This window comes from Chiloscyllium plagiosum, unplaced genomic scaffold, assembly GCF_037043375.1.
Source record: "Chiloscyllium plagiosum isolate Xiang-an unplaced genomic scaffold, Cpla_swu_hap1 HiC_scaffold_14, whole genome shotgun sequence".
NCBI classification, from domain to species: Eukaryota; Metazoa; Chordata; class Chondrichthyes; order Orectolobiformes; family Hemiscylliidae; genus Chiloscyllium; species Chiloscyllium plagiosum.
The window spans coordinates 12472948-12487845 of record NW_028270152.1 but is presented as its reverse complement, the minus strand read 5'-3'; the positions used below and the strand labels follow the sequence as shown (position 1 = coordinate 12487845).

The following is a 14898-nucleotide window of genomic DNA, read 5'->3' as shown; positions in this document are numbered from 1 at the left end:
CACGTCGTGCTCCGTTCACCGTCAACATGTCTCGCCAGCTTCACCCCATCTCTCCTCTACCTCTCGAAATGCTGCACGTGATGCCATCCGTCTGCAAATGGTCAGTATCAGTCTAAGCTGCTTTGCAAGCAACCCGATGCACCGGAACAATTTGAACAAATCGCCTCTGCTCCGGCTTCAGTCCGTCCACTGTTAAAACCTTCAGTTATTACTCTGCAGGCTTGAGGATTCCCAAGTTCTCTGCAACCATCTCCAAAGCGGCATGCAAGTCACTGACTGTTTACCCGACCGAGTCTGTTTGTGAATACTTTTCCATCGTCATTCTGCACGATCATTTCTGAAGTGACCGCTTGTGTCGAAAACAAGGACAGTCCAAAGCGATTTCCTGAGGCGCACCTCTGGAACGCTCAAATCAACCTAAAGTCAGGCGGCCATGCGCATGTCAGCATCTCTCCTGCAACCTTTCCATTGCGATCAGGGATCACCAGTTTTTGCAAGCTGGAACAGCTGGCCGTCAGCAAGCTTATGAGCGAGGGAGTGTTTGATAGAGAGAGTGCAAAGGCCACCATGTACGCGTTGCTGACTCAAAGACTGTTTTGTGCGTTCGCAGATGTTGGTCAATGAACAGTAGGAGAATTTGAATTGGTGCAGGATTGAGGGTTTGTCCATTTGATTATTTGACTGTTTTGGAATGCTCGTTACGGAGCCAATGAGAAGAAATGTGCCATGAGACTGGAAGCAAAAGGCACAGCATCGCTGCAGGAGCACCATGCAGAAGGAGGGTGAGAAGCAATCCAAACCACCCTTGCGCCAGCAAGGAAAGGTGCAGAGCTTCACATTTACTCACTCGCCTCCATCACAGCTAAACAAAGGAGGGAGCGCGCAAGCCGTCCTGCACTTGCCGAAACCCGGGATCGAACCAGGGACCTTTAGATCTTCAGTCTAACGCTCTCCCAACTGAGCTATTTCGGCAGCTGCTGCCAGCTCAGCGCGCTCAGGCACTTTGCTCGCGGCCACATTCACTTGGGATTTGCCCAGCGTATTTGTTCCAAATCTCCTCACAACATCAACTTCTTCCGGCAAAATTTCCCACCCTGTTTTCTCGGCGGACAGTTCGCTTCGGCCGCTGCCTCTTTATACCGTCTATATCTACACTGTCGTTCATTCTGCACAATCATTTCTGAAGTTGACTGCTTGGCTCTGGTCAACTCGCTCGTCAAATGCACAACGAGGAACTGGTCCCTCCAGTCCTCGACAAGTTCCACGTCGTGCTCCGTTCACCGTCAACATGTCTCGCCAGCTTCACCCCATCTCTCCTCTACCTCTCGAAATGCTGCACGTGATGCCATCCGTCTGCAAATGGTCAGTATCAGTCTAAGCTGCTTTGCAAGCAACCCGATGCACCGGAACAATTTGAACAAATCGCCTCTGCTCCGGCTTCAGTCCGTCCACTGTTAAAACCTTCAGTTATTACTCTGCAGGCTTGAGGATTCCCAAGTTCTCTGCAACCATCTCCAAAGCGGCATGCAAGTCACTGACTGTTTACCCGACCGAGTCTGTTTGTGAATACTTTTCCATCGTCATTCTGCACGATCATTTCTGAAGTGACCGCTTGTGTCGAAAACAAGGACAGTCCAAAGCGATTTCCTGAGGCGCACCTCTGGAACGCTCAAATCAACCTAAAGTCAGGCGGCCATGCGCATGTCAGCATCTCTCCTGCAACCTTTCCATTGCGATCAGGGATCACCAGTTTTTGCAAGCTGGAACAGCTGGCCGTCAGCAAGCTTATGAGCGAGGGAGTGTTTGATAGAGAGAGTGCAAAGGCCACCATGTACGCGTTGCTGACTCAAAGACTGTTTTGTGCGTTCGCAGATGTTGGTCAATGAACAGTAGGAGAATTTGAATTGGTGCAGGATTGAGGGTTTGTCCATTTGATTATTTGACTGTTTTGGAATGCTCGTTACGGAGCCAATGAGAAGAAATGTGCCATGAGACTGGAAGCAAAAGGCACAGCATCGCTGCAGGAGCACCATGCAGAAGGAGGGTGAGAAGCAATCCAAACCACCCTTTCGCCAGCAAGGAAAGGTGCAGAGCTTCACATTTACTCACTCGCCTCCATCACAGCTAAACAAAGGAGGGAGCGCGCAAGCAGTCCTGCACTTGCCGAAACCGGGGATTGAACCAGGGACCTTTAGATCTTCAGTCTAACGCTCTCCCAACTGAGCTATTTCGGCAGCTGCTGCCAGCTCAGCGCGCTCAGGCACTTTGCTCGCGGCCACATTCACTTGGGATTTGCCCAGCGTATTTGTTCCAAATCTCCTCACAACATCAACTTCTTCCGGCAAAATTTCCCACCCTGTTTTCTCGGCGGACAGTTCGCTTCGGCCGCTGCCTCTTTATACCGTCTATATCTACACTGTCGTTCATTCTGCACAATCATTTCTGAAGTTGACTGCTTGGCTCTGGTCAACTCGCTCGTCAAATGCACAACGAGGAACTGGTCCCTCCAGTCCTCGACAAGTTCCACGTCGTGCTCCGTTCACCGTCAACATGTCTCGCCAGCTTCACCCCATCTCTCCTCTACCTCTCGAAATGCTGCACGTGATGCCATCCGTCTGCAAATGGTCAGTATCAGTCTAAGCTGCTTTGCAAGCAACCCGATGCACCGGAACAATTTGAACAAATCGCCTCTGCTCCGGCTTCAGTCCGTCCACTGTTAAAACCTTCAGTTATTACTCTGCAGGCTTGAGGATTCCCAAGTTCTCTGCAACCATCTCCAAAGCGGCATGCAAGTCACTGACTGTTTACCCGACCGAGTCTGTTTGTGAATACTTTTCCATCGTCATTCTGCACGATCATTTCTGAAGTGACCACTTGTGTCGAAAACAAGGACAGTCCAAAGCGATTTCCTGAGGCGCACCTCTGGAACGCTCAAATCAACCTAAAGTCAGGCGGCCATGCGCATGTCAGCATCTCTCCTGCAACCTTTCCATTGCGATCAGGGATCACCAGTTTTTGCAAGCTGGAACAGCTGGCCGTCAGCAAGCTTATGAGCGAGGGAGTGTTTGATAGAGAGAGTGCAAAGGCCACCATGTACGCGTTGCTGACTCAAAGACTGTTTTGTGCGTTCGCAGATGTCGGTCAATGAACAGTAGGAGAATTTGAATTGGTGCAGGATTGAGGGTTTGTCCATTTGATTATTTGACTGTTTTGGAATGCTCGTTACGGAGCCAATGAGAAGAAATGTGCCATGAGACTGGAAGCAAAAGGCACAGCATCGCTGCAGGAGCACCATGCAGAAGGAGGGTGAGAAGCAATCCAAACCACCCTTTCGCCAGCAAGGAAAGGTGCAGAGCTTCACATTTATTCACTCGCCTCCATCACAGCTAAACAAAGGAGGGAGCGCGCAAGCAGTCCTGCACTTGCCGAAACCCGGGACCTTTAGATCTTCAGTCTAACGCTCTCCCAACTGAGCTATTTCGGCAGCTGCTGCCAGCTCAGCGCGCTCAGGCACTTTGCTCGCGACCACATTCACTTGGGATTTGCCCAGCGTATTTGTTCCAAATCTCCTCACAACATCAACTTCTTCCGGCAAAATTTCCCACCCTGTTTTCTCGGCGGACAGTTCGCTTCGGCCGCTGCCTCTTTATACCGTCTATATCTACACTGTCGTTCATTCTGCACAATCATTTCTGAAGTTGACTGCTTGGCTCTGGTCAACTCGCTCGTCAAATGCACAACGAGGAACTGGTCCCTCCAGTCCTCGACAAGTTCCACGTCGTGCTCCGTTCACCGTCAACATGTCTCGCCAGCTTCACCCCATCTCTCCTCTACCTCTCGAAATGCTGCACGTGATGCCATCCGTCTGCAAATGGTCAGTATCAGTCTAAGCTGCTTTGCAAGCAACCCGATGCACCGGAACAATTTGAACAAATCGCCTCTGCTCCGGCTTCAGTCCGTCCACTGTTAAAACCTTCAGTTATTACTCTGCAGGCTTGAGGATTCCCAAGTTCTCTGCAACCATCTCCAAAGCGGCATGCAAGTCACTGACTGTTTACCCGACCGAGTCTGTTTGTGAATACTTTTCCATCGTCATTCTGCACGATCATTTCTGAAGTGACCGCTTGTGTCGAAAACAAGGACAGTCCAAAGCGATTTCCTGAGGCGCACCTCTGGAACGCTCAAATCAACCTAAAGTCAGGCGGCCATGCGCATGTCAGCATCTCTCCTGCAACCTTTCCATTGCGATCAGGGATCACCAGTTTTTGCAAGCTGGAACAGCTGGCCGTCAGCAAGCTTATGAGCGAGGAAGTGTTTGATAGAGAGAGTGCAAAGGCCACCATGTACGCGTTGCTGACTCAAAGACTGTTTTGTGCGTTCGCAGATGTTGGTCAATGAACAGTAGGAGAATTTGAATTGGTGCAGGATTGAGGGTTTGTCCATTTGATTATTTGACTGTTTTGGAATGCTCGTTACGGAGCCAATGAGAAGAAATGTGCCATGAGACTGGAAGCAAAAGGCACAGCATCGCTGCAGGAGCACCATGCAGAAGGAGGGTGAGAAGCAATCCAAACCACCCTTTCGCCAGCAAGGAAAGGTGCAGAGCTTCACATTTATTCACTCGCCTCCATCACAGCTAAACAAAGGAGGGAGCGCGCAAGCAGTCCTGCACTTGCCGAAACCCGGGACCTTTAGATCTTCAGTCTAACGCTCTCCCAACTGAGCTATTTCGGCAGCTGCTGCCAGCTCAGCGCGCTCAGGCACTTTGCTCGCGGCCACATTCACTTGGGATTTGCCCAGCATATTTGTTCCAAATCTCCTCACAACATCAACTTCTTCCGGCAAAATTTCCCACCCTGTTTTCTCGGCGGACAGTTCGCTTCGGCCGCTGCCTCTTTATACCGTCTATATCTACACTGTCGTTCATTCTGCACAATCATTTCTGAAGTTGACTGCTTGGCTCTGGTCAACTCGCTCGTCAAATGCACAACGAGGAACTGGTCCCTCCAGTCCTCGACAAGTTCCACGTCGTGCTCCGTTCACCGTCAACATGTCTCGCCAGCTTCACCCCATCTCTCCTCTACCTCTCGAAATGCTGCACGTGATGCCATCCGTCTGCAAATGGTCAGTATCAGTCTAAGCTGCTTTGCAAGCAACCCGATGCACCGGAACAATTTGAACAAATCGCCTCTGCTCCGGCTTCAGTCCGTCCACTGTTAAAACCTTCAGTTATTACTCTGCAGGCTTGAGGATTCCCAAGTTCTCTGCAACCATCTCCAAAGCGGCATGCAAGTCACTGACTGTTTACCCGACCGAGTCTGTTTGTGAATACTTTTCCATCGTCATTCTGCACGATCATTTCTGAAGTGACCGCTTGTGTCGAAAACAAGGACAGTCCAAAGCGATTTCCTGAGGCGCACCTCTGGAACGCTCAAATCAACCTAAAGTCAGGCGGCCATGCGCATGTCAGCATCTCTCCTGCAACCTTTCCATTGCGATCAGGGATCACCAGTTTTTGCAAGCTGGAACAGCTGGCCGTCAGCAAGCTTATGAGCGAGGGAGTGTTTGATAGAGAGAGTGCAAAGGCCACCATGTACGCGTTGCTGACTCAAAGACTGTTTTGTGCGTTCGCAGATGTTGGTCAATGAACAGTAGGAGAATTTGAATTGGTGCAGGATTGAGGGTTTGTCCATTTGATTATTTGACTGTTTTGGAATGCTCGTTACGGAGCCAATGAGAAGAAATGTGCCATGAGACTGGAAGCAAAAGGCACAGCATCGCTGCAGGAGCACCATGCAGAAGGAGGGTGAGAAGCAATCCAAACCACCCTTTCGCCAGCAAGGAAAGGTGCAGAGCTTCACATTTACTCACTCGCCTCCATCACAGCTAAACAAAGGAGGGAGCGCGCAAGCAGTCCTGCACTTGCCGAAACCGGGGATTGAACCAGGGACCTTTAGATCTTCAGTCTAACGCTCTCCCAACTGAGCTATTTCGGCAGCTGCTGCCAGCTCAGCGCGCTCAGGCACTTTGCTCGCGGCCACATTCACTTGGGATTTGCCCAGCGTATTTGTTCCAAATCTCCTCACAACATCAACTTCTTCCGGCAAAATTTCCCACCCTGTTTTCTCGGCGGACAGTTCGCTTCGGCCGCTGCCTCTTTATACCGTCTATATCTACACTGTCGTTCATTCTGCACAATCATTTCTGAAGTTGACTGCTTGGCTCTGGTCAACTCGCTCGTCAAATGCACAACGAGGAACTGGTCCCTCCAGTCCTCGACAAGTTCCACGTCGTGCTCCGTTCACCGTCAACATGTCTCGCCAGCTTCACCCCATCTCTCCTCTACCTCTCGAAATGCTGCACGTGATGCCATCCGTCTGCAAATGGTCAGTATCAGTCTAAGCTGCTTTGCAAGCAACCCGATGCACCGGAACAATTTGAACAAATCGCCTCTGCTCCGGCTTCAGTCCGTCCACTGTTAAAACCTTCAGTTATTACTCTGCAGGCTTGAGGATTCCCAAGTTCTCTGCAACCATCTCCAAAGCGGCATGCAAGTCACTGACTGTTTACCCGACCGAGTCTGTTTGTGAATACTTTTCCATCGTCATTCTGCACGATCATTTCTGAAGTGACCGCTTGTGTCGAAAACAAGGACAGTCCAAAGCGATTTCCTGAGGCGCACCTCTGGAACGCTCAAATCAACCTAAAGTCAGGCGGCCATGCGCATGTCAGCATCTCTCCTGCAACCTTTCCATTGCGATCAGGGATCACCAGTTTTTGCAAGCTGGAACAGCTGGCCGTCAGCAAGCTTATGAGCGAGGGAGTGTTTGATAGAGAGAGTGCAAAGGCCACCATGTACGCGTTGCTGACTCAAAGACTGTTTTGTGCGTTCGCAGATGTCGGTCAATGAACAGTAGGAGAATTTGAATTGGTGCAGGATTGAGGGTTTGTCCATTTGATTATTTGACTGTTTTGGAATGCTCGTTACGGAGCCAATGAGAAGAAATGTGCCATGAGACTGGAAGCAAAAGGCACAGCATCGCTGCAGGAGCACCATGCAGAAGGAGGGTGAGAAGCAATCCAAACCACCCTTTCGCCAGCAAGGAAAGGTGCAGAGCTTCACATTTATTCACTCGCCTCCATCACAGCTAAACAAAGGAGGGAGCGCGCAAGCAGTCCTGCACTTGCCGAAACCCGGGACCTTTAGATCTTCAGTCTAACGCTCTCCCAACTGAGCTATTTCGGCAGCTGCTGCCAGCTCAGCGCGCTCAGGCACTTTGCTCGCGACCACATTCACTTGGGATTTGCCCAGCGTATTTGTTCCAAATCTCCTCACAACATCAACTTCTTCCGGCAAAATTTCCCACCCTGTTTTCTCGGCGGACAGTTCGCTTCGGCCGCTGCCTCTTTATACCGTCTATATCTACACTGTCGTTCATTCTGCACAATCATTTCTGAAGTTGACTGCTTGGCTCTGGTCAACTCGCTCGTCAAATGCACAACGAGGAACTGGTCCCTCCAGTCCTCGACAAGTTCCACGTCGTGCTCCGTTCACCGTCAACATGTCTCGCCAGCTTCACCCCATCTCTCCTCTACCTCTCGAAATGCTGCACGTGATGCCATCCGTCTGCAAATGGTCAGTATCAGTCTAAGCTGCTTTGCAAGCAACCCGATGCACCGGAACAATTTGAACAAATCGCCTCTGCTCCGGCTTCAGTCCGTCCACTGTTAAAACCTTCAGTTATTACTCTGCAGGCTTGAGGATTCCCAAGTTCTCTGCAACCATCTCCAAAGCGGCATGCAAGTCACTGACTGTTTACCCGACCGAGTCTGTTTGTGAATACTTTTCCATCGTCATTCTGCACGATCATTTCTGAAGTGACCGCTTGTGTCGAAAACAAGGACAGTCCAAAGCGATTTCCTGAGGCGCACCTCTGGAACGCTCAAATCAACCTAAAGTCAGGCGGCCATGCGCATGTCAGCATCTCTCCTGCAACCTTTCCATTGCGATCAGGGATCACCAGTTTTTGCAAGCTGGAACAGCTGGCCGTCAGCAAGCTTATGAGCGAGGAAGTGTTTGATAGAGAGAGTGCAAAGGCCACCATGTACGCGTTGCTGACTCAAAGACTGTTTTGTGCGTTCGCAGATGTTGGTCAATGAACAGTAGGAGAATTTGAATTGGTGCAGGATTGAGGGTTTGTCCATTTGATTATTTGACTGTTTTGGAATGCTCGTTACGGAGCCAATGAGAAGAAATGTGCCATGAGACTGGAAGCAAAAGGCACAGCATCGCTGCAGGAGCACCATGCAGAAGGAGGGTGAGAAGCAATCCAAACCACCCTTTCGCCAGCAAGGAAAGGTGCAGAGCTTCACATTTATTCACTCGCCTCCATCACAGCTAAACAAAGGAGGGAGCGCGCAAGCAGTCCTGCACTTGCCGAAACCCGGGACCTTTAGATCTTCAGTCTAACGCTCTCCCAACTGAGCTATTTCGGCAGCTGCTGCCAGCTCAGCGCGCTCAGGCACTTTGCTCGCGGCCACATTCACTTGGGATTTGCCCAGCGTATTTGTTCCAAATCTCCTCACAACATCAACTTCTTCCGGCAAAATTTCCCACCCTGTTTTCTCGGCGGACAGTTCGCTTCGGCCGCTGCCTCTTTATACCGTCTATATCTACACTGTCGTTCATTCTGCACAATCATTTCTGAAGTTGACTGCTTGGCTCTGGTCAACTCGCTCGTCAAATGCACAACGAGGAACTGGTCCCTCCAGTCCTCGACAAGTTCCACGTCGTGCTCCGTTCACCGTCAACATGTCTCGCCAGCTTCACCCCATCTCTCCTCTACCTCTCGAAATGCTGCACGTGATGCCATCCGTCTGCAAATGGTCAGTATCAGTCTAAGCTGCTTTGCAAGCAACCCGATGCACCGGAACAATTTGAACAAATCGCCTCTGCTCCGGCTTCAGTCCGTCCACTGTTAAAACCTTCAGTTATTACTCTGCAGGCTTGAGGATTCCCAAGTTCTCTGCAACCATCTCCAAAGCGGCATGCAAGTCACTGACTGTTTACCCGACCGAGTCTGTTTGTGAATACTTTTCCATCGTCATTCTGCACGATCATTTCTGAAGTGACCGCTTGTGTCGAAAACAAGGACAGTCCAAAGCGATTTCCTGAGGCGCACCTCTGGAACGCTCAAATCAACCTAAAGTCAGGCGGCCATGCGCATGTCAGCATCTCTCCTGCAACCTTTCCATTGCGATCAGGGATCACCAGTTTTTGCAAGCTGGAACAGCTGGCCGTCAGCAAGCTTATGAGCGAGGAAGTGTTTGATAGAGAGAGTGCAAAGGCCACCATGTACGCGTTGCTGACTCAAAGACTGTTTTGTGCATTCGCAGATGTTGGTCAATGAACAGTAGGAGAATTTGAATTGGTGCAGGATTGAGGGTTTGTCCATTTGATTATTTGACTGTTTTGGAATGCTCGTTACGGAGCCAATGAGAAGAAATGTGCCATGAGACTGGAAGCAAAAGGCACAGCATCGCTGCAGGAGCACCATGCAGAAGGAGGGTGAGAAGCAATCCAAACCACCCTTTCGCCAGCAAGGAAAGGTGCAGAGCTTCACATTTATTCACTCGCCTCCATCACAGCTAAACAAAGGAGGGAGCGCGCAAGCAGTCCTGCACTTGCCGGAACCGGGGATTGAACCAGGGACCTTTAGATCTTCAGTCTAACGCTCTCCCAACTGAGCTATTTCAGCAGCTGCTGCCAGCTTAGCGCGCTCAGGCACTTTGCTCGCGGCCACATTCACTTGGGATTTGCCCAGCGTATTTGTTCCAAATCTCCTCACAACATCAACTTCTTCCGGCAAAATTTCCCACCCTGTTTTCTCGGCGGACAGTTCGCTTCGGCCGCTGCCTCTTTATACCGTCTATATCTACACTGTCGTTCATTCTGCACAATCATTTCTGAAATTGACTGCTTGGCTCTGGTCAACTCGCTCGTCAAATGCACAACGAGGAACTGGTCCCTCCAGTCCTCGACAAGTTCCACGTCGTGCTCCGTTCACCGTCAACATGTCTCGCCAGCTTCACCCCATCTCTCCTCTACCTCTCGAAATGCTGCACGTGATGCCATCCGTCTGCAAATGGTCAGTATCAGTCTAAGCTGCTTTGCAAGCAACCCGATGCACCGGAACAATTTGAACAAATCGCCTCTGCTCCGGCTTCAGTCCGTCCACTGTTAAAACCTTCAGTTATTACTCTGCAGGCTTGAGGATTCCCAAGTTCTCTGCAACCATCTCCAAAGCGGCATGCAAGTCACTGACTGTTTACCCGACCGAGTCTGTTTGTGAATACTTTTCCATCGTCATTCTGCACGATCATTTCTGAAGTGACCGCTTGTGTCGAAAACAAGGACAGTCCAAAGCGATTTCCTGAGGCGCACCTCTGGAACGCTCAAATCAACCTAAAGTCAGGCGGCCATGCGCATGTCAGCATCTCTCCTGCAACCTTTCCATTGCGATCAGGGATCACCAGTTTTTGCAAGCTGGAACAGCTGGCCGTCAGCAAGCTTATGAGCGAGGGAGTGTTTGATAGAGAGAGTGCAAAGGCCACCATGTACGCGTTGCTGACTCAAAGACTGTTTTGTGCGTTCGCAGATGTCGGTCAATGAACAGTAGGAGAATTTGAATTGGTGCAGGATTGAGGGTTTGTCCATTTGATTATTTGACTGTTTTGGAATGCTCGTTACGGAGCCAATGAGAAGAAATGTGCCATGAGACTGGAAGCAAAAGGCACAGCATCGCTGCAGGAGCACCATGCAGAAGGAGGGTGAGAAGCAATCCAAACCACCCTTTCGCCAGCAAGGAAAGGTGCAGAGCTTCACATTTATTCACTCGCCTCCATCACAGCTAAACAAAGGAGGGAGCGCGCAAGCAGTCCTGCACTTGCCGAAACCGGGGATTGAACCAGGGACCTTTAGATCTTCAGTCTAACGCTCTCCCAACTGAGCTATTTCGGCATCTGCGCGCTCAGGCACTTTGCTCGCGGCCACATTCACTTGGGATTTGCCCAGCGTATTTGTTCCAAATCTCCTCACAACATCAACTTCTTCCGGCAAAATTTCCCACCCTGTTTTCTCGGCGGACAGTTCGCTTCGGCCGCTGCCTCTTTATACCGTCTATATCTACACTGTCGTTCATTCTGCACAATCATTTCTGAAATTGACTGCTTGGCTCTGGTCAACTCGCTCGTCAAATGCACAACGAGGAACTGGTCCCTCCAGTCCTCGACAAGTTCCACGTCGTGCTCCGTTCACCGTCAACATGTCTCGCCAGCTTCACCCCATCTCTCCTCTACCTCTCGAAATGCTGCACGTGATGCCATCCGTCTGCAAATGGTCAGTATCAGTCTAAGCTGCTTTGCAAGCAACCCGATGCACCGGAACAATTTGAACAAATCGCCTCTGCTCCGGCTTCAGTCCGTCCACTGTTAAAACCTTCAGTTATTACTCTGCAGGCTTGAGGATTCCCAAGTTCTCTGCAACCATCTCCAAAGCGGCATGCAAGTCACTGACTGTTTACCCGACCGAGTCTGTTTGTGAATACTTTTCCATCGTCATTCTGCACGATCATTTCTGAAGTGACCGCTTGTGTCGAAAACAAGGACAGTCCAAAGCGATTTCCTGAGGCGCACCTCTGGAACGCTCAAATCAACCTAAAGTCAGGCGGCCATGCGCATGTCAGCATCTCTCCTGCAACCTTTCCATTGCGATCAGGGATCACCAGTTTTTGCAAGCTGGAACAGCTGGCCGTCAGCAAGCTTATGAGCGAGGAAGTGTTTGATAGAGAGAGTGCAAAGGCCACCATGTACGCGTTGCTGACTCAAAGACTGTTTTGTGCGTTCGCAGATGTTGGTCAATGAACAGTAGGAGAATTTGAATTGGTGCAGGATTGAGGGTTTGTCCATTTGATTATTTGACTGTTTTGGAATGCTCGTTACGGAGCCAATGAGAAGAAATGTGCCATGAGACTGGAAGCAAAAGGCACAGCATCGCTGCAGGAGCACCATGCAGAAGGAGGGTGAGAAGCAATCCAAACCACCCTTTCGCCAGCAAGGAAAGGTGCAGAGCTTCACATTTATTCACTCGTCTCCATCACAGCTAAACAAAGGAGGGAGCGCGCAAGCAGTCCTGCACTTGCCGGAACCGGGGATTGAACCAGGGACCTTTAGATCTTCAGTCTAACGCTCTCCCAACTGAGCTATTTCAGCAGCTGCTGCCAGCTCAGCGCGCTCAGGCACTTTGCTCGCGGCCACATTCACTTGGGATTTGCCCAGCGTATTTGTTCCAAATCTCCTCACAACATCAACTTCTTCCGGCAAAATTTCCCACCCTGTTTTCTCGGCGGACAGTTCGCTTCGGCCGCTGCCTCTTTATACCGTCTATATCTACACTGTCGTTCATTCTGCACAATCATTTCTGAAATTGACTGCTTGGCTCTGGTCAACTCGCTCGTCAAATGCACAACGAGGAACTGGTCCCTCCAGTCCTCGACAAGTTCCACGTCGTGCTCCGTTCACCGTCAACATGTCTCGCCAGCTTCACCCCATCTCTCCTCTACCTCTCGAAATGCTGCACGTGATGCCATCCGTCTGCAAATGGTCAGTATCAGTCTAAGCTGCTTTGCAAGCAACCCGATGCACCGGAACAATTTGAACAAATCGCCTCTGCTCCGGCTTCAGTCCGTCCACTGTTAAAACCTTCAGTTATTACTCTGCAGGCTTGAGGATTCCCAAGTTCTCTGCAACCATCTCCAAAGCGGCATGCAAGTCACTGACTGTTTACCCGACCGAGTCTGTTTGTGAATACTTTTCCATCGTCATTCTGCACGATCATTTCTGAAGTGACCGCTTGTGTCGAAAACAAGGACAGTCCAAAGCGATTTCCTGAGGCGCACCTCTGGAACGCTCAAATCAACCTAAAGTCAGGCGGCCATGCGCATGTCAGCATCTCTCCTGCAACCTTTCCATTGCGATCAGGGATCACCAGTTTTTGCAAGCTGGAACAGCTGGCCGTCAGCAAGCTTATGAGCGAGGGAGTGTTTGATAGAGAGAGTGCAAAGGCCACCATGTACGCGTTGCTGACTCAAAGACTGTTTTGTGCGTTCGCAGATGTCGGTCAATGAACAGTAGGAGAATTTGAATTGGTGCAGGATTGAGGGTTTGTCCATTTGATTATTTGACTGTTTTGGAATGCTCGTTACGGAGCCAATGAGAAGAAATGTGCCATGAGACTGGAAGCAAAAGGCACAGCATCGCTGCAGGAGCACCATGCAGAAGGAGGGTGAGAAGCAATCCAAACCACCCTTTCGCCAGCAAGGAAAGGTGCAGAGCTTCACATTTATTCACTCGCCTCCATCACAGCTAAACAAAGGAGGGAGCGCGCAAGCAGTCCTGCACTTGCCGAAACCGGGGATTGAACCAGGGACCTTTAGATCTTCAGTCTAACGCTCTCCCAACTGAGCTATTTCGGCAGCTGCTGCCAGCTCAGCGCGCTCAGGCACTTTGCTCGCGGCCACATTCACTTGGGATTTGCCCAGCGTATTTGTTCCAAATCTCCTCACAACATCAACTTCTTCCGGCAAAATTTCCCACCCTGTTTTCTCGGCGGACAGTTCGCTTCGGCCGCTGCCTCTTTATACCGTCTATATCTACACTGTCGTTCATTCTGCACAATCATTTCTGAAATTGACTGCTTGGCTCTGGTCAACTCGCTCGTCAAATGCACAACGAGGAACTGGTCCCTCCAGTCCTCGACAAGTTCCACGTCGTGCTCCGTTCACCGTCAACATGTCTCGCCAGCTTCACCCCATCTCTCCTCTACCTCTCGAAATGCTGCACGTGATGCCATCCGTCTGCAAATGGTCAGTATCAGTCTAAGCTGCTTTGCAAGCAACCCGATGCACCGGAACAATTTGAACAAATCGCCTCTGCTCCGGCTTCAGTCCGTCCACTGTTAAAACCTTCAGTTATTACTCTGCAGGCTTGAGGATTCCCAAGTTCTCTGCAACCATCTCCAAAGCGGCATGCAAGTCACTGACTGTTTACCCGACCGAGTCTGTTTGTGAATACTTTTCCATCGTCATTCTGCACGATCATTTCTGAAGTGACCGCTTGTGTCGAAAACAAGGACAGTCCAAAGCGATTTCCTGAGGCGCACCTCTGGAACGCTCAAATCAACCTAAAGTCAGGCGGCCATGCGCATGTCAGCATCTCTCCTGCAACCTTTCCATTGCGATCAGGGATCACCAGTTTTTGCAAGCTGGAACAGCTGGCCGTCAGCAAGCTTATGAGCGAGGAAGTGTTTGATAGAGAGAGTGCAAAGGCCACCATGTACGCGTTGCTGACTCAAAGACTGTTTTGTGCGTTCGCAGATGTTGGTCAATGAACAGTAGGAGAATTTGAATTGGTGCAGGATTGAGGGTTTGTCCATTTGATTATTTGACTGTTTTGGAATGCTCGTTACGGAGCCAATGAGAAGAAATGTGCCATGAGACTGGAAGCAAAAGGCACAGCATCGCTGCAGGAGCACCATGCAGAAGGAGGGTGAGAAGCAATCCAAACCACCCTTTCGCCAGCAAGGAAAGGTGCAGAGCTTCACATTTATTCACTCGCCTCCATCACAGCTAAACAAAGGAGGGAGCGCGCAAGCAGTCCTGCACTTGCCGGAACCGGGGATTGAACCAGGGACCTTTAGATCTTCAGTCTAACGCTCTCCCAACTGAGCTATTTCAGCAGCTGCTGCCAGCTCAGCACGCTCAGGCACTTTGCTCGCGGCCACATTCACTTGGGATTTGCCCAGCGTATTTGTTCCAAATCTCCTCACAACATCAACTTCTT

At 50.4% G+C, this 14898-nt stretch overlaps 3 non-coding genes across 3 annotated transcripts; all 3 read right to left on the bottom strand.

Annotated features, from left to right (window-relative positions):
• Positions 1-899: 899 nt before the first annotated feature.
• Positions 900-972, bottom strand: trnaf-gaa (transfer RNA phenylalanine (anticodon GAA)). The gene has a single exon. It is a non-coding gene; the product is annotated as a tRNA-Phe (tRNA).
• Positions 973-2161: 1189 nt separating this feature from the next.
• trnaf-gaa (transfer RNA phenylalanine (anticodon GAA)) lies at positions 2162-2234 on the bottom strand. The gene has a single exon. It is a non-coding gene; the product is annotated as a tRNA-Phe (tRNA).
• A 3689-nt stretch (positions 2235-5923) lies between these two features.
• Positions 5924-5996, bottom strand: trnaf-gaa (transfer RNA phenylalanine (anticodon GAA)). Its single transcript has one exon. It is a non-coding gene; the product is annotated as a tRNA-Phe (tRNA).
• Between the last annotated feature and the right edge of the window lie 8902 nt (positions 5997-14898).